Consider the following 17,950-nt stretch of genomic DNA (forward strand, 5'->3'; position numbering starts at 1 on the left):
GCTAAGACAACGTCAGGGAGTTGTGGCCTTGGTATATTCAGAGATATTGGGTGAATCACAAAGTAGAGAATTTAATTTCTGTAAATGTGGAATAAAATTGTTGTTCAAACTATTGAGTAAGTGATAAATATGGGTCGGAGAGCGTCAAGGGAGATGGGTTTTTTGCCGGACTGTCGGATGGATTTGGCGGGTTACCGAATGTGGGGTGTGTGCGAATGCGCAGTGTGGGGGCTTGCATGTGTCACCCTCGGTGGGCGCAGAGGCATGGTTTATGTACAAGTTTGAAGGAGGTAGAAGATTTGATGGAGACAGGCACTAATCTACCAATGTGATGATTTTTCTTAAAATACATTGATTTGACAAATGAGGGAAGCTCCGCGTGCGCGGAGCATCAAAAAAATTGAACGGACCACTTGATGTTCCTCCCCACGGAAATCGTTAGTAAAAGGCGAAAGATTTGTGCGATCTGAAGAGAAACAAGTGTACTGACGAAAGCACGACAGAACGAGCTATGTCTATATCCGCAATAGTACTTTAACACACAGGCTAATGCACTACTAACTAATGGGCGACTCCAGTCCTTTGAGCAGCCAATCACTTTTTTTTAATGCTGCCAATCACGTTGCAGCTACTGTATCAGGCAGACCGGGGATAGGAGCAGCGTTGTGGTGTAAGATGAAGCAGGGCATAGACATCATCATGTGGGTGTTGATCGGTTAGATTTATCGAAGTGTAGTGAAATTAACAAAGAATTCAAATGATCCAAATGACTTCACAACGATCACAAATTAACTCAATAACAACACTAGTTCACAGGTAACATGTTTACCTTTCACCTTTACCTTCTCAAGAATTCTAGGTTTAGAGGAGAGACAATGCTTGATATTGACAATGAAGAGGGGCACACCATTCCTGGAAGTACTGCAATACCAGGTCGATGCGTGGAGTGGATGGAGCAAGCCCCTAGGCCATCTCCCAGTTCCAAAAATCAATTTAATATATGGTCCCCAGATAGGGGACGTATCAGATATTAAACTGATAAGAACAGATACTACACTTGATCTTAGCCAAAAGGCCGAGAAGCGATAACCCAGTCGCCGGCAGGAAGGACGGCTTCCTTCCAGCCATTACGAGCTATAGTAATGGTTACAAAGATCACATGACGACAAAGGCACACTTTGTACGACAAGCTAAAACTACACACAGTCTGTTTGATAATGGAAAACTGTGTTGCTTTTCTGTGTTTAAATGGAGCAAATGCTTCAAAAATGTGCTGTGGTTCAGGTCATGTGACTCACAACGGTCCAATAGGAAAGTAGCAATAACCTAAACCTATTTACCAGCAACCAAGGTTCTCCTTTTGGCAACCAATATCCTTAGCAGTGAAAAGCCATTTGTTTGAACATTATTTGCAAAAAATGAAAACAAATCAACAGCCCCTGCCTAATGTATTACTTCCTGTCCCCTGCACTTGTGATGAACAAAGACAACTTTCCACTAGTATGTCACAAAATCGATCAACTCACAATTCAACTAGTATTGTCCACTTCAAAGATATTTAATTCAAATGATATAAATTATAACTGGATTGAACAATCACCTCACAGGCAAAATACACAAGAATTGAAAACCAGTGATTGATACAAACACAAAAATGATTTGAAGAAGAAAATACTACAATTTTCAGTTATGCCTCTATCACCTTGGCCTTGTTGTAAAGATCATTGTGTGGCCATTTTGAAAGCATCACAGAACCCAAAGGAATGCCAATGTTCAATCGACACATGGAATGCAGCGTGTGAGAATGATATCAACTTTGTTGGGTTCGGGTGCACGTCAAATTGAACTTACCCTCCAGTTAAAAGGCAATTTAACAAACGATCAGGGGAGAGCGCGGACGCAGTCCCCCACTCTCAGAAATTGTGCAGTCGAGATTCCCACATTTGGGGAATTCGCAGGGGTCAGCGTGGCCGGGAGTGCAATGGCTGAGCCTCACCCTGGGTGAACCACCTTCATGATCATGGTATCGCCCCTGCCAGGTAAGTATGAGTTGTACACAGACGCAGCACTATGTTCTTTCGCCTGCTCAACATCTTCAGTCATGGGCTCATCGGCACCCCTTTCTTAACCTGCTGCTGAAGTTGTATTTCAGATCTATCTCACTTTGGTGCCGAAAACCGGAGACCCAACAGCCAACAATTGCCGGAGCGACGACGACAGCATCCTCCATTGAAAGGGTCAACTCGACGGACGTTCCCTCGCCGCACCGGTGATCTGGCGACGGGTCCCCCGAACTAGGGCAGGTTCGGAACGAGCAAGATCGTGAGTTCACCCTTTGACTCCTGTCTCCGTGAAGTGTGATAATTTGAATGAGTATTATCACTGCGCTAGTATTAACATTTTGTGGTCTGGGACCAACTTGCACAGAACATAATAGTTTGTGCTCTGGGACCAAAGTATGTAGAACACTATGGTCCGGGCCCAACTTAGGTAGAACAAAATAGAGTCAGGCACTCCGCTGAGATTAAATCAGGGACTTCTATTCTTGGTACGTTAATGGAGTCAGGGACTCTGCTAAGACAACGTCAGGGAGTTGTGGCCTTGGTATATTCAGAGATATTGGGTGAATCACAAAGTAGAGAATTTAATTTCTGTAAATGTGGAATAAAATTGTTGTTCAAACTATTGAGTAAGTGATAAATATGGGTCGGAGAGCGTCAAGGGAGATGGGTTTTTTGCCGGACTGTCGGATGGATTTGGCGGGTTACCGAATGTGGGGTGTGTGCGAATGCGCAGTGTGGGGGCTTGCATGTGTCACCCTCGGTGGGCGCAGAGGCATGGTTTATGTACAAGTTTGAAGGAGGTAGAAGATTTGATGGAGACAGGCACTAATCTACCAATGTGATGATTTTTCTTAAAATACATTGATTTGACAAATGAGGGAAGCTCCGCGTGCGCAGAGCATCAAAAAAATTGAACGGACCACTTGATGTTCCTCCCCACGGAAATCTTTAGTAAAAGGCGAAAGATTTGTGCGATCTGAAGAGAAACAAGTGTACTGACGAAAGCACGACAGAACGAGCTATGTCTATATCCGCAATAGTACTTTAACACACAGGCTAATGCACTACTAACTAATGGGCGACTCCAGTCCTTTGAGCAGCCAATCACTTTTTTTTAATGCTGCCAATCACGTTGCAGCTACTGTATCAGGCAGACCGGGGATAGGAGCAGCGTTGTGGTGTAAGATGAAGCAGGGCATAGACATCATCATGTGGGTGTTGATCGGTTAGATTTATCAAAGTGTAGTGAAATTAACAAAGAATTCAAATGATCCAAATGACTTCACAACTATCACAAATTAACTCAATAACAACACTAGTTAACAGGTAACATGTTTACCTTTCACCTTTACCTTCTCAAGAATTCTAGGTTTAGAGGAGAGACAATGCTTGATATTGACAATGAAGAGGGGCACACCATTCCTGGAAGTACTGCAATACCAGGTCGATGCGTGGAGTGGATGGAGCAAGCCCCTAGGCCATCTCCCAGTTCCAAAAATCAATTTAATATATGGTCCCCAGATAGGGGACGTATCAGATATTAAACTGATAAGAACAGATACTACACTTGATCTTAGCCAAAAGGCCGAGAAGCGATAAGCCAGTGGCCGGCAGGAAGGACGGCTTCCTTCCAGCCATTACGAGCTATAGTAATGGTTACAAAGATCACATGACGACAAAGGCACACTTTGTACGACAAGCTAAAACTACACACAGTCTGTTTGATAATGGAAAACTGTGTTGCTTTTCTGTGTTTAAATGGAGCAAATGCTTCAAAAATGTGCTGTGGTTCAGGTCATGTGACTCACAATGGTCCAATAGGAAAGTAGCAATAACCTAAACCTATTTACCAGCAACCAAGGTTCTCCTTTTGGCAACCAATATCCTTAGCAGTGAAAAGCCATTTGTTTGAACATTATTTGCAAAAAATGAAAACAAATCAACAGCCCCTGCCTAATGTATTACTTCCTGTCCCCTGCACTTGTGATGAACAAAGACAACTTTCCACTAGTATGTCACAAAATCGATCAACTCACAATTCAACTAGTATTGTCCACTTCAAAGATATTTAATTCAAATGATATAAATTATAACTGGATTGAACAATCACCTCACAGGCAAAATACACAAGAATTGAAAACCAGTGATTGATACAAACACAAAAATGATTTGAAGAAGAAAATACTACAATTTTCAGTTATGCCTCTATCACCTTGGCCTTGTTGTAAAGATCATTGTGTGGCCATTTTGAAAGCATCACAGAACCCAAAGGAATGCCAATGTTCAATCGACACATGGAATGCAGCGTGTGAGAATGATATCAACTTTGTTGGATTCGGGTGCACGTCAAATTGAAATTACCCTCCAGTTAAAAGGCAATTTAACAAACGATCAGGGGAGAGCGCGGACGCAGTCCCCCACTCTCAGAAATTGTGCAGTCGAGATTCCCACATTTGGGGAATTCGCAGGGGTCAGCGTGGCCGGGAGTGCAATGGCTGAGCCTCACCCTGGGTGAACCACCTTCATGATCATGGTATCGCCCCTGCCAGGTAAGTATGAGTTGTACACAGACGCAGCACTATGTTCTTTCGCCTGCTCAACATCTTCAGTCATGGGCTCATCGGCACCCCTTTCTTAACCTGCTGCTGAAGTTGTATTTCAGATCTATCTCACTTTGGTGCCGAAAACCGGAGACCCAACAGCCAACAATTGCCGGAGCGACGACGACAGCATCCTCCATTGAAAGGGTCAACTCGACGGACGTTCCCTCGCCGCACCGGTGATCTGGCGACGGGTCCCCCGAACTAGGGCAGGTTCGGAACGAGCAAGATCGTGAGTTCACCCTTTGACTCCTGTCTCCGTGAAGTGTGATAATTTGAATGAGTATTATCACTGCGCTAGTATTAACATTTTGTGGTCTGGGAGCAACTTGCACAGAACATAATAGTTTGTGCTCTGGGACCAAAGTATGTAGAACACTATGGTCCGGGCCCAACTTAGGTAGAACAAAATAGAGTCAGGCACTCCGCTGAGATTAAATCAGGGACTTCTATTCTTGGTACGTTAATGGAGTCAGGGACTCTGCTAAGACAACGTCAGGGAGTTGTGGCCTTGGTATATTCAGAGATATTGGGTGAATCACAAAGTAGAGAATTTAATTTCTGTAAATGTGGAATAAAATTGTTGTTCAAACTATTGAGTAAGTGATAAATATGGGTCGGAGAGCGTCAAGGGAGATGGGTTTTTTGCCGGACTGTCGGATGGATTTGGCGGGTTACCGAATGTGGGGTGTGTGCGAATGCGCAGTGTGGGGGCTTGCATGTGTCACCCTCGATGGGCGCAGAGGCATGGTTTATGTACAAGTTTGAAGGAGGTAGAAGATTTGATGGAGACAGGCACTAATCTACCAATGTGATGATTTTTCTTCAAATACATTGATTTGACAAATGAGGGAAGCTCCGCGTGCGCAGAGCATCAAAAAAATTGAACGGACCTCTTGATGTTCCTCCCCACGGAAATCTTTAGTAAAAGGCGAAAGATTTGTGCGATCTGAAGAGAAACAAGTGTACTGACGAAAGCACGACAGAACGAGCTATGTCTATATCCGCAATAGTACTTTAACACACAGGCTAATGCACTACTAACTAATGGGCGACTCCAGTCCTTTGAGCAGCCAATCACTTTTTTTTAATGCTGCCAATCACGTTGCAGCTACTGTATCAGGCAGACCGGGGATAGGAGCAGCGTTGTGGTGTAAGATGAAGCAGGGCATAGACATCATCATGTGGGTGTTGATCGGTTAGATTTATCGAAGTGTAGTGAAATTAACAAAGAATTCAAATGATCCAAATGACTTCACAACTATCACAAATTAACTCATTAACAACACTAGTTCACAGGTAACATGTTTACCTTTCACCATTACCTTCTCAAGAGTTCTAGGTTTAGAGGAGAGATAATGCTTGATATTGACAATGAAGAGGGGCACACCATTCCTGGAAGTACTGCAATACCAGGTCGATGCGTGGAGTGGATGGAGCAAGCCCCTAGGCCATCTCCCAGTTCCAAAAATCAATTTAATATATGGTCCCCAGATAGGGGACGTATCAGATATTAAACTGATAAGAACAGATACTACACTTGATCTTAGCCAAAAGGCCGAGAAGCGATAACCCCGTGGCCGGCAGGAAGGACGGCTTCCTTCCAGCCATTACGAGCTATAGTAATGGTTACAAAGATCACATGACGACAAAGGCACACTTTGTACGACAAGCTAAAACTACACACAGTCTGTTTGATAATGGAAAACTGTGTTGCTTTTCTGTGTTTAAATGGAGCAAATGCTTCAAAAATGTGCTGTGGTTCAGGTCATGTGACTCACAACGGTCCAATAGGAAAGTAGCAATAACCTAAACCTATTTACCAGCAACCAAGGTTCTCCTTTTGGCAACCAATATCCTTAGCAGTGAAAAGCCATTTGTTTGAACATTATTTGCAAAAAATGAAAACAAATCAACAGCCCCTGCCTAATGTATTACTTCCTGTCCCCTGCACTTGTGATGAACAAAGACAACTTTCCACTAGTATGTCACAAAATCGATCAACTCACAATTCAACTAGTATTGTCCACTTCAAAGATATTTAATTCAAATGATATAAATTATAACTGGATTGAACAATCACCTCACAGGCAAAATACACAAGAATTGAAAACCAGTGATTGATACAAACACAAAAATGATTTGAAGAAGAAAATACTACAATTTTCAGTTATGCCTCTATCACCTTGGCCTTGTTGTAAAGATCATTGTGTGGCCATTTTGAAAGCATCACAGAACCCAAAGGAATGCCAATGTTCAATCGACACATGGAATGCAGCGTGTGAGAATGATATCAACTTTGTTGGATTCGGGTGCACGTCAAATTGAAATTACCCTCCAGTTAAAAGGCAATTTAACAAACGATCAGGGGAGAGCGCGGACGCAGTCCCCCACTCTCAGAAATTGTGCAGTCGAGATTCCCACATTTGGGGAATTCGCAGGGGTCAGCGTGGCCGGGAGTGCAATGGCTGAGCCTCACCCTGGGTGAACCACCTTCATGATCATGGTATCGCCCCTGCCAGGTAAGTATGAGTTGTACACAGACGCAGCACTATGTTCTTTCGCCTGCTCAACATCTTCAGTCATGGGCTCATCGGCACCCCTTTCTTAACCTGCTGCTGAAGTTGTATTTCAGATCTATCTCACTTTGGTGCCGAAAACCGGAGACCCAACAGCCAACAATTGCCGGAGCGACGACGACAGCATCCTCCATTGAAAGGGTCAACTCGACGGACGTTCCCTCGCCGCACCGGTGATCTGGCGACGGGTCCCCCGAACTAGGGCAGGTTCGGAACGAGCAAGATCGTGAGTTCACCCTTTGACTCCTGTCTCCGTGAAGTGTGATAATTTGAATGAGTATTATCACTGCGCTAGTATTAACATTTTGTGGTCTGGGAGCAACTTGCACAGAACATAATAGTTTGTGCTCTGGGACCAAAGTATGTAGAACACTATGGTCCGGGCCCAACTTAGGTAGAACAAAATAGAGTCAGGCACTCCGCTGAGATTAAATCAGGGACTTCTATTCTTGGTACGTTAATGGAGTCAGGGACTCTGCTAAGACAACGTCAGGGAGTTGTGGCCTTGGTATATTCAGAGATATTGGGTGAATCACAAAGTAGAGAATTTAATTTCTGTAAATGTGGAATAAAATTGTTGTTCAAACTATTGAGTAAGTGATAAATATGGGTCGGAGAGCGTCAAGGGAGATGGGTTTTTTGCCGGACTGTCGGATGGATTTGGCGGGTTACCGAATGTGGGGTGTGTGCGAATGCGCAGTGTGGGGGCTTGTGTGACAGGGTGAAGTAGTTGATGTTATACATGAGTGCAGGTGTTAAGTTGAAAGGGGACTCATGCCGCTAGCATGCGTTAAACACGGGGCGATGACGTAATGATTAACCAATGGTCATAGACCTTGGTAGAGTATAATAACGGGCTATTCAGACATTTCTCTAAGTTGGCTTTGAAATACAAATACAACAAAGAGCCTGTCTGATTATTTCACCCGTCTTTTAAAGGTATGTTGCTTTGTTTTGAATAACGATTGAGTGTGAGATGTGCAAGAGGCAATAGTAGCATGTGAGAAAGAACGTAATGCTTAGTGATGCTTGTTAACTTTTTTTTATGTGTGCGAGTAAATGTGCGAGTCTCGGGTATTGTTTACAGCAAGCTACCTTCGGCCGCTGGTTATTTACTTTTTCATGTGTGCGAGTAAATGCGCGAGTCTCGGGTGCATTGTCTACAGCAGGCTACTTTCGGCCGCCGTTGTAAGGGTAGCATAATAGTTATGCAGTATATGACGGCCGGAAAAAAAGGTAACAAGTACAATACTCATAAGTTATAATCGTTTATGCAGCAAGTACATTGCTTTGGATTATAACGGGTTGTTAATATGTTACTATGTATATATTTGAGTGTTATTGTATATTATGTTTTGTGTGAATTGCTTAAATAACTGAAGTTGGCTTTGAAATACAAATACAACAAAGAGCCTGTCTGATTATTTCACCCGTCTTTTAAAGGCGAAATACTTCTACCCGTGAAAAATCGCGGGTACAACATTTTTGGAGGCACCGCTGGGATTGCTGCTTTGATGACCAGTATTCACAACCTTACTACTGAATGCTGAGCCAGCAGAACCAACCACATCCAGGAACAAGACAGTGAGGAGAGGTGTTGTGGTGAAAAGGGACGTGAAGTTGGCAGAGTACTCGTCATCTGAGGCCAGTAGAGATCATCAGAGAGACGGTAAAAACGTGCCAGTTCAGTGCTCACACTTTTGCATCATAAACCAAACTCCTACTGTGTTGAGAAAATGGAAATGGAACGGGAGCAAGTACGCATAGAGGTAGAAGAAATGTTGTGCAAGCTAACAGTTAATGACCTGTTAGAAATATGTGATTTCCTTAACATAGGGAAAGCGAAACGCATATCACAATTCAGATTGTGCAGTCACATCGCTAACCACCTGGAAAGGAACGAACTCAAAGACGAGGATCAAGGTATGTCTGAGTTGTTAAAATTGAAGGAGAAAATAGATGAGATGAGGCATGAAGGCAAAGGGGCTGAAAATGGGAAGCCAGGATCTTTGCCCCAGCTACCCGCCGCGGGGGACATTCAAAGGGACGTGCCTCCCCAGTACCCGCCAAGCTCATACTGGCGGATTTTGAAGCTGTTCGATCACTGAAAGACGTCAAACCACACACTGTGGGTCAACTCAGAAAGATGCTTGGTCTTCTGACTTATTATAGACAATATATAAAAGACTTTTCCCGAAGAGCGAGTTGTCTGTATGACCTTCTGAAAATGGACCAAAGTGATGCCCGAAACAAAACAAAGACAAAGAAACCAAGCCATGTCGTTCCGTCAAACAAGCCGATCGTGTGGACTGATGAGCACCAGCAGGCGCTTGAACAATTGATTGAATGCCTGCTCCATCCACCAGTATTAGGGTTCCCAGATTTTACCCAGCCCTTCATCGTACATACTGATGCCTCACACCAAGGGTTAGGTGCAGTGTTATGTCAGAAACAGGATGGTAAACTTAGAGTCATTGCCTACGGCTCCCGCACATTGACAGCAGCTGAAAAGAATTATCACTTGCACTCTGGGAAACTGGAATTTTTGGCCCTAAAATGGGCGATCACTGACAAGTTTCGAGATTATCTGTACTATGCCACAGCATTCACTGTATATAGCGACAACAACCCACTCACATACATTCTTTCCACTGCAAAGCTAAATGCAACCACTTCTAGGTGGGTGGCAGACCTGGCCGATTTCCACTTCACAATAAAATATAGGCCAGGGAGGGAAAACAAAGATGCTGATGCTTTGTCAAGGATGCCGCTGGATGTTGAGGCTTTGATGAAAGAATGTTCTGAGGAACTGCCACCCGATGCTATCGTTGCCACGATCCAAGCAGTCAGGGCACAGAAAGTATTCCCTTTGATGCCGCCTTCATTTCAAATCTGTTGTTCAGTCACAGATGTAGAGGCGACAGCTGCTGCGTCAATCAACCCTGTGCCAAAAGAAGAGATAAGGAGAGCACAACAATTGGACCTGGTCATTCGTCCGGTGTTGAATTATAAGCGGTCAGGTGGTAAGCCATCGGCTGAGGAATTGAAGGCGCTCTGCCCAAAGACAAAATGCTTGCTCAGGCAGTGGGAGAAATTGATAATAGACAGTGACGGGGTTCTGTGCAGAACCACAACGACCCGTAACCAGATGGTCCTGCCAGAACAATATCGAGGAACAGTCATGCAAGAGTTGCATAATAATATGGGGCACCAGGGCGTCGACCGCACAGTATCCCTTGTGCGTGACCGTTTCTTCTGGCCGTATATGCAGTCTGATATTGAACATTATGTGACGAGAACCTGCCATTGTCTCAAACAAAAGAAACCATGCCAGGAACAGAGAGCGCCATTGACAAATATTGTGACAACACAACCCTTTGAGCTGGTCTGCATTGACTTTCTTCATCTTGATAGATGTAAAGGCGGATATGAATATATCCTCGTCATAGTTGACCACTTTACACGTTTTGTCCAAGCATATGCCACCACCACCAAGTCAGGAAAAGCTGCTGCAAACCTTATCTTCAATGACTTTGCTCTGAAGTTTGGGTTCCCCGTACGTATCCACCACGATCAGGGAAGAGAATTTGAAAACCAGTTGTTCACCCAGCTGAAGAAACTCAGTGGTATGGCTGGATCAAGGACAACACCGTATCACCCGATGGGTAATGGTCAAGTGGAACGAATGAACAGAACGCTACTGCAGATGCTCAGAACACTGACTGAGACACAGAAATCGAATTGGAAGGAGTCTTTGAACAAACTTGTGCATGCTTACAACTGTACCCGTTGTGATGTGACAGGTTATTCACCATTTTATCTACTGTTCGGGAGATCGCCGAGGCTCCCAGTGGACATGCTCTTTGGACTGTGCAACAGGTCCGATACAGATGGACAGCAGGACTATGTGGAGAAATGGAGACGAGGGATGGAGGAGGCGTACACCATTGCCACCGAGAACGCACGGAAAGCGGCAGAAAAAGGTAAAAAGCACTATGACACTAAAGTAAGAAGTTCTGTGCTACAACCAGGAGAACGCGTCCTGATAAAAAACCTGACACCAAGAGGAGGACCTGGGAAGCTCCGTGACTTCTGGGAAGATACAGTTCACACAGTGGTGAAGCAAATGGGATCTGACCTACCAATTTATGAAGTTAGGCCAGAAAGAGGTAAAGATCGTTCCAGAATTCTGCACAGAAATCTACTAATGTCTTGTGACCATTTGCCCGTTGAGATAAGACCAGAAGAAGGGAAAATCGGCACGAGGACGCCGAGAAAGAAACAGCAGCCGGCATCTCATCAGGAGTCAGACGAAGAAAGCGATGACGAAGATGACTCCCACTATGAGCTACGCCAGCTAAATGAGAGAGGTGCCCAGGAGATGGAGCCGGAGCGCGGGCCACTGCCTATGGACCGGACACACGGGGTGGGGGGCCCTGCTTCCGGACCAGTACAAGTGGAAGAGGACCATCAGCTGGAGGACCTGCCTGGTGAGGGAGCAAACCCTCCTCTTGAAGGTCCTAGTGCTGAACAGTTATCAGAGACTTTCCCGCCAACCGCCGTGACGGAACCTGAGGCGCTGACTGATGAACGGCCGAGAAGGGAGAGACACCCACCACGACGTACGACCTATGACCATCTTGGAATCCCCTCCTGTTATAGTACACAGTCACCGCAGGAGCGGCTAACTGTTTACCCTGCACCAGGAGTGGCCCCTTGGTTAGTACACCTGCATCCATATTACCTGCAGCCACCTTTTTTGTTTGGACTCCAACAAGCTTGAACATACATGGACTGTTATGGACTGTTATGGACTGTTATGGACTGTTATGGACTGTGATTACTGTGCCATCCAGTAAAACGTGGACCGTACGAGTTGTGGATTATATTTGAACTGTGGCCGTGCCGCCTGGACTTTAATGAGCATCGGCTCACCAATGTGGGAATGTATGGGAGCATATTAATGTCGGGACGACATTTGTTTTCTGTGGGGGAGAGTGTGACAGGGTGAAGTAGTTGATGTTATACATGAGTGCAGGTGTTAAGTTGAAAGGGGACTCATGCCGCTAGCATGCGTTAAACACGGGGCGATGACGTAATGATTAACCAATGGTCATAGACCTTGGTAGAGTATAATAACGGGCTATTCAGACATTTCTCTAAGTTGGCTTTGAAATACAAATACAACAAAGAGCCTGTCTGATTATTTCACCCGTCTTTTAAAGGTATGTTGCTTTGTTTTGAATAACGATTGAGTGTGAGATGTGCAAGAGGCAATAGTAGCATGTGAGAAAGAACGTAATGCTTAGTGATGCTTGTTAACTTTTTTTTATGTGTGCGAGTAAATGTGCGAGTCTCGGGTATTGTTTACAGCAAGCTACCTTCGGCCGCTGGTTATTTACTTTTTCATGTGTGCGAGTAAATGCGCGAGTCTCGGGTGCATTGTCTACAGCAGGCTACTTTCGGCCGCCGTTGTAAGGGTAGCATAATAGTTATGCAGTATATGACGGCCGGAAAAAAAGGTAACAAGTACAATACTCATAAGTTATAATCGTTTATGCAGCAAGTACATTGCTTTGGATTATAACGGGTTGTTAATATGTTACTATGTATGTATTTGAGTGTTATTGTATATTATGTTTTGTGTGAATTGCTTAAATAACTGAAGTTGGCTTTGAAATACAAATACAACAAAGAGCCTGTCTGATTATTTCACCCGTCTTTTAAAGGCGAAATACTTCTACCCGTGAAAAATCGCGGGTACAACATTTTTGGAGGCACCGCTGGGATTGCTGCTTTGATGACCAGTATTCACAACCTGACTACTGAATGCTGAGCCAGCAGAACCAACCACATCCAGGAACAAGACAGTGAGGAGAGGTGTTGTGGTGAAAAGGGACGTGAAGTTGGCAGAGTACTCGTCATCTGAGGCCAGTAGAGATCATCAGAGAGACGGTAAAAACGTGCCAGTTCAGTGCTCACACTTTTGCATCATAAACCAAACTCCTACTGTGTTGAGAAAATGGAAATGGAACGGGAGCAAGTACGCATAGAGGTAGAAGAAATGTTGTGCAAGCTAACAGTTAATGACCTGTTAGAAATATGTGATTTCCTTAACATAGGGAAAGCGAAACGCATATCACAATTCAGATTGTGCAGTCACATCGCTAACCACCTGGAAAGGAACGAACTCAAAGACGAGGATCAAGGTATGTCTGAGTTGTTAAAATTGAAGGAGAAAATAGATGAGATGAGGCATGAAGGCAAAGGGGCTGAAAATGGGAAGCCAGGATCTTTGCCCCAGCTACCCGCCGCGGGGGACATTCAAAGGGACGTGCCTCCCCAGTACCCGCCAAGCTCATACTGGCGGATTTTGAAGCTGTTCGATCACTGAAAGACGTCAAACCACACACTGTGGGTCAACTCAGAAAGATGCTTGGTCTTCTGACTTATTATAGACAATATATAAAAGACTTTTCCCGAAGAGCGAGTTGTCTGTATGACCTTCTGAAAATGGACCAAAGTGATGCCCGAAACAAAACAAAGACAAAGAAACCAAGCCATGTCGTTCCGTCAAACAAGCCGATCGTGTGGACTGATGAGCACCAGCAGGCGCTTGAACAATTGATTGAATGCCTGCTCCATCCACCAGTATTAGGGTTCCCAGATTTTACCCAGCCCTTCATCGTACATACTGATGCCTCACACCAAGGGTTAGGTGCAGTGTTATGTCAGAAACAGGATGGTAAACTTAGAGTCATTGCCTACGGCTCCCGCACATTGACAGCAGCTGAAAAGAATTATCACTTGCACTCTGGGAAACTGGAATTTTTGGCCCTAAAATGGGCGATCACTGACAAGTTTCGAGATTATCTGTACTATGCCACAGCATTCACTGTATATAGCGACAACAACCCACTCACATACATTCTTTCCACTGCAAAGCTAAATGCAACCACTTCTAGGTGGGTGGCAGACCTGGCCGATTTCCACTTCACAATAAAATATAGGCCAGGGAGGGAAAACAAAGATGCTGATGCTTTGTCAAGGATGCCGCTGGATGTTGAGGCTTTGATGAAAGAATGTTCTGAGGAACTGCCACCCGATGCTATCGTTGCCACGATCCAAGCAGTCAGGGCACAGAAAGTATTCCCTTTGATGCCGCCTTCATTTCAAATCTGTTGTTCAGTCACAGATGTAGAGGCGACAGCTGCTGCGTCAATCAACCCTGTGCCAAAAGAAGAGATAAGGAGAGCACAACAATTGGACCTGGTCATTCGTCCGGTGTTGAATTATAAGCGGTCAGGTGGTAAGCCATCGGCTGAGGAATTGAAGGCGCTCTGCCCAAAGACAAAATGCTTGCTCAGGCAGTGGGAGAAATTGATAATAGACAGTGACGGGGTTCTGTGCAGAACCACAACGACCCGTAACCAGATGGTCCTGCCAGAACAATATCGAGGAACAGTCATGCAAGAGTTGCATAATAATATGGGGCACCAGGGCGTCGACCGCACAGTATCCCTTGTGCGTGACCGTTTCTTCTGGCCGTATATGCAGTCTGATATTGAACATTATGTGACGAGAACCTGCCATTGTCTCAAACAAAAGAAACCATGCCAGGAACAGAGAGCGCCATTGACAAATATTGTGACAACACAACCCTTTGAGCTGGTCTGCATTGACTTTCTTCATCTTGATAGATGTAAAGGCGGATATGAATATATCCTCGTCATAGTTGACCACTTTACACGTTTTGTCCAAGCATATGCCACCACCACCAAGTCAGGAAAAGCTGCTGCAAACCTTATCTTCAATGACTTTGCTCTGAAGTTTGGGTTCCCCGTACGTATCCACCACGATCAGGGAAGAGAATTTGAAAACCAGTTGTTCACCCAGCTGAAGAAACTCAGTGGTATGGCTGGATCAAGGACAACACCGTATCACCCGATGGGTAATGGTCAAGTGGAACGAATGAACAGAACGCTACTGCAGATGCTCAGAACACTGACTGAGACACAGAAATCGAATTGGAAGGAGTCTTTGAACAAACTTGTGCATGCTTACAACTGTACCCGTTGTGATGTGACAGGTTATTCACCATTTTATCTACTGTTCGGGAGATCGCCGAGGCTCCCAGTGGACATGCTCTTTGGACTGTGCAACAGGTCCGATACAGATGGACAGCAGGACTATGTGGAGAAATGGAGACGAGGGATGGAGGAGGCGTACACCATTGCCACCGAGAACGCACGGAAAGCGGCAGAAAAAGGTAAAAAGCACTATGACACTAAAGTAAGAAGTTCTGTGCTACAACCAGGAGAACGCGTCCTGATAAAAAACCTGACACCAAGAGGAGGACCTGGGAAGCTCCGTGACTTCTGGGAAGATACAGTTCACACAGTGGTGAAGCAAATGGGATCTGACCTACCAATTTATGAAGTTAGGCCAGAAAGAGGTAAAGATCGTTCCAGAATTCTGCACAGAAATCTACTAATGTCTTGTGACCATTTGCCCGTTGAGATAAGACCAGAAGAAGGGAAAATCGGCACGAGGACGCCGAGAAAGAAACAGCAGCCGGCATCTCATCAGGAGTCAGACGAAGAAAGCGATGACGAAGATGACTCCCACTATGAGCTACGCCAGCTAAATGAGAGAGGTGCCCAGGAGATGGAGCCGGAGCGCGGGCCACTGCCTATGGACCGGACACACGGGGTGGGGGGCCCTGCTTCCGGACCAGTACAAGTGGAAGAGGACCATCAGCTGGAGGACCTGCCTGGTGAGGGAGCAAACCCTCCTCTTGAAGGTCCTAGTGCTGAACAGTTATCAGAGACTTTCCCGCCAACCGCCGTGACGGAACCTGAGGCGCTGACTGATGAACGGCCGAGAAGGGAGAGACACCCACCACGACGTACGACCTATGACCATCTTGGAATCCCCTCCTGTTATAGTACACAGTCACCGCAGGAGCGGCTAACTGTTTACCCTGCACCAGGAGTGGCCCGTTGGTTAGTACACCTGCATCCATATTACCTGCAGCCACCTTTTTTGTTTGGACTCCAACAAGCTTGAACATACATGGACTGTTATGGACTGTTATGGACTGTTATGGACTGTTATGGACTGTGATTACTGTGCCATCCAGTAAAACGTGGACCGTACGAGTTGTGGATTATATTTGAACTGTGGCCGTGCCGCCTGGACTTTAATGAGCATCGGCTCACCAATGTGGGAATGTATGGGAGCATATTAATGTCGGGACGACATTTGTTTTCTGTGGGGGAGAGTGTGACAGGGTGAAGTAGTTGATGTTATACATGAGTGCAGGTGTTAAGTTGAAAGGGGACTCATGCCGCTAGCATGCGTTAAACACGGGGCGATGACGTAATGATTAACCAATGGTCATAGACCTTGGTAGAGTATAATAACGGGCTATTCAGACATTTCTCTAAGTTGGCTTTGAAATACAAATACAACAAAGAGCCTGTCTGATTATTTCACCCGTCTTTTAAAGGTATGTTGCTTTGTTTTGAATAACGATTGAGTGTGAGATGTGCAAGAGGCAATAGTAGCATGTGAGAAAGAACGTAATGCTTAGTGATGCTTGTTAACTTTTTTTTATGTGTGCGAGTAAATGTGCGAGTCTCGGGTATTGTTTACAGCAAGCTACCTTCGGCCGCTGGTTATTTACTTTTTCATGTGTGCGAGTAAATGCGCGAGTCTCGGGTGCATTGTCTACAGCAGGCTACTTTCGGCCGCCGTTGTAAGGGTAGCATAATAGTTATGCAGTATATGACGGCCGGAAAAAAAGGTAACAAGTACAATACTCATAAGTTATAATCGTTTATGCAGCAAGTACATTGCTTTGGATTATAACGGGTTGTTAATATGTTACTATGTATGTATTTGAGTGTTATTGTATATTATGTTTTGTGTGAATTGCTTAAATAACTGAAGTTGGCTTTGAAATACAAATACAACAAAGAGCCTGTCTGATTATTTCACCCGTCTTTTAAAGGCGAAATACTTCTACCCGTGAAAAATCGCGGGTACAACACTTGCATGTGTCACCCTCGATGGGCGCAGAGGCATGGTTTATGTACAAGTTTGAAGGAGGTAGAAGATTTGATGGAGACAGGCACTAATCTACCAATGTGATGATTTTTCTTAAAATACATTGATTTGACAAATGAGGGAAGCTCCGCGTGCGCAGAGCATCAAAAAAATTGAACGGACCTCTTGATGTTCCTCCCCACGGAAATCTTTAGTAAAAGGCGAAAGATTTGTGCGATCTGAAGAGAAACAAGTGTACTGACGAAAGCACGACAGAACGAGCTATGTCTATATCCGCAATAGTACTTTAACACACAGGCTAATGCACTACTAACTAATGGGCAACTCCAGTCCTTTGAGCAGCCAATCACTTTTTTTTAATGCTGCCAATCACGTTGCAGCTACTGTATCAGGCAGACCGGGGATAGGAGCAGCGTTGTGGTGTAAGATGAAGCAGGGCATAGACATCATCATGTGGGTGTTGATCGGTTAGATTTATCGAAGTGTAGTGAAATTAACAAAGAATTCAAATGATCCAAATGACTTCACAACTATCACAAATTAACTCATTAACAACACTAGTTCACAGGTAACATGTTTACCTTTCACCATTACCTTCTCAAGAGTTCTAGGTTTAGAGGAGAGATAATGCTTGATA

General features: G+C 44.8%; 10 non-coding genes across 10 annotated transcripts; all 10 read right to left on the reverse strand.

Moving 5' to 3' along the window:
• Positions 1–371: 371 nt before the first annotated feature.
• Positions 372–486, reverse strand: LOC144192798 (U5 spliceosomal RNA). Its single transcript, XR_013325438.1, has one exon. It is a non-coding gene; the product is annotated as a U5 spliceosomal RNA (small nuclear RNA).
• Positions 487–896: 410 nt separating this feature from the next.
• On the reverse strand, positions 897–1,087 carry LOC144192587 (U2 spliceosomal RNA). The gene has a single exon (XR_013325234.1). It is a non-coding gene; the product is annotated as a U2 spliceosomal RNA (small nuclear RNA).
• Positions 1,088–1,882: 795 nt separating this feature from the next.
• LOC144192809 (U1 spliceosomal RNA) lies at positions 1,883–2,047 on the reverse strand. Its single transcript, XR_013325448.1, has one exon. It is a non-coding gene; the product is annotated as a U1 spliceosomal RNA (small nuclear RNA).
• Positions 2,048–2,944: 897 nt separating this feature from the next.
• Positions 2,945–3,059, reverse strand: LOC144192766 (U5 spliceosomal RNA). Its single transcript, XR_013325409.1, has one exon. It is a non-coding gene; the product is annotated as a U5 spliceosomal RNA (small nuclear RNA).
• A 410-nt stretch (positions 3,060–3,469) lies between these two features.
• Positions 3,470–3,660, reverse strand: LOC144192588 (U2 spliceosomal RNA). The gene has a single exon (XR_013325235.1). It is a non-coding gene; the product is annotated as a U2 spliceosomal RNA (small nuclear RNA).
• Positions 3,661–4,455: 795 nt separating this feature from the next.
• LOC144192810 (U1 spliceosomal RNA) lies at positions 4,456–4,620 on the reverse strand. Its single transcript, XR_013325449.1, has one exon. It is a non-coding gene; the product is annotated as a U1 spliceosomal RNA (small nuclear RNA).
• Positions 4,621–5,517: 897 nt separating this feature from the next.
• On the reverse strand, positions 5,518–5,630 carry LOC144192715 (U5 spliceosomal RNA). Its single transcript, XR_013325356.1, has one exon. It is a non-coding gene; the product is annotated as a U5 spliceosomal RNA (small nuclear RNA).
• A 412-nt stretch (positions 5,631–6,042) lies between these two features.
• LOC144192589 (U2 spliceosomal RNA) lies at positions 6,043–6,233 on the reverse strand. The gene has a single exon (XR_013325236.1). It is a non-coding gene; the product is annotated as a U2 spliceosomal RNA (small nuclear RNA).
• Positions 6,234–7,028: 795 nt separating this feature from the next.
• LOC144192811 (U1 spliceosomal RNA) lies at positions 7,029–7,193 on the reverse strand. The gene has a single exon (XR_013325450.1). It is a non-coding gene; the product is annotated as a U1 spliceosomal RNA (small nuclear RNA).
• Positions 7,194–17,436: 10,243 nt separating this feature from the next.
• Positions 17,437–17,549, reverse strand: LOC144192716 (U5 spliceosomal RNA). Its single transcript, XR_013325357.1, has one exon. It is a non-coding gene; the product is annotated as a U5 spliceosomal RNA (small nuclear RNA).
• Between the last annotated feature and the right edge of the window lie 401 nt (positions 17,550–17,950).

The sequence above is a fragment of the Stigmatopora nigra genome, unplaced genomic scaffold, assembly GCF_051989575.1.
Source record: "Stigmatopora nigra isolate UIUO_SnigA unplaced genomic scaffold, RoL_Snig_1.1 HiC_scaffold_26, whole genome shotgun sequence".
Classification (NCBI taxonomy): Eukaryota; Metazoa; Chordata; class Actinopteri; order Syngnathiformes; family Syngnathidae; genus Stigmatopora; species Stigmatopora nigra.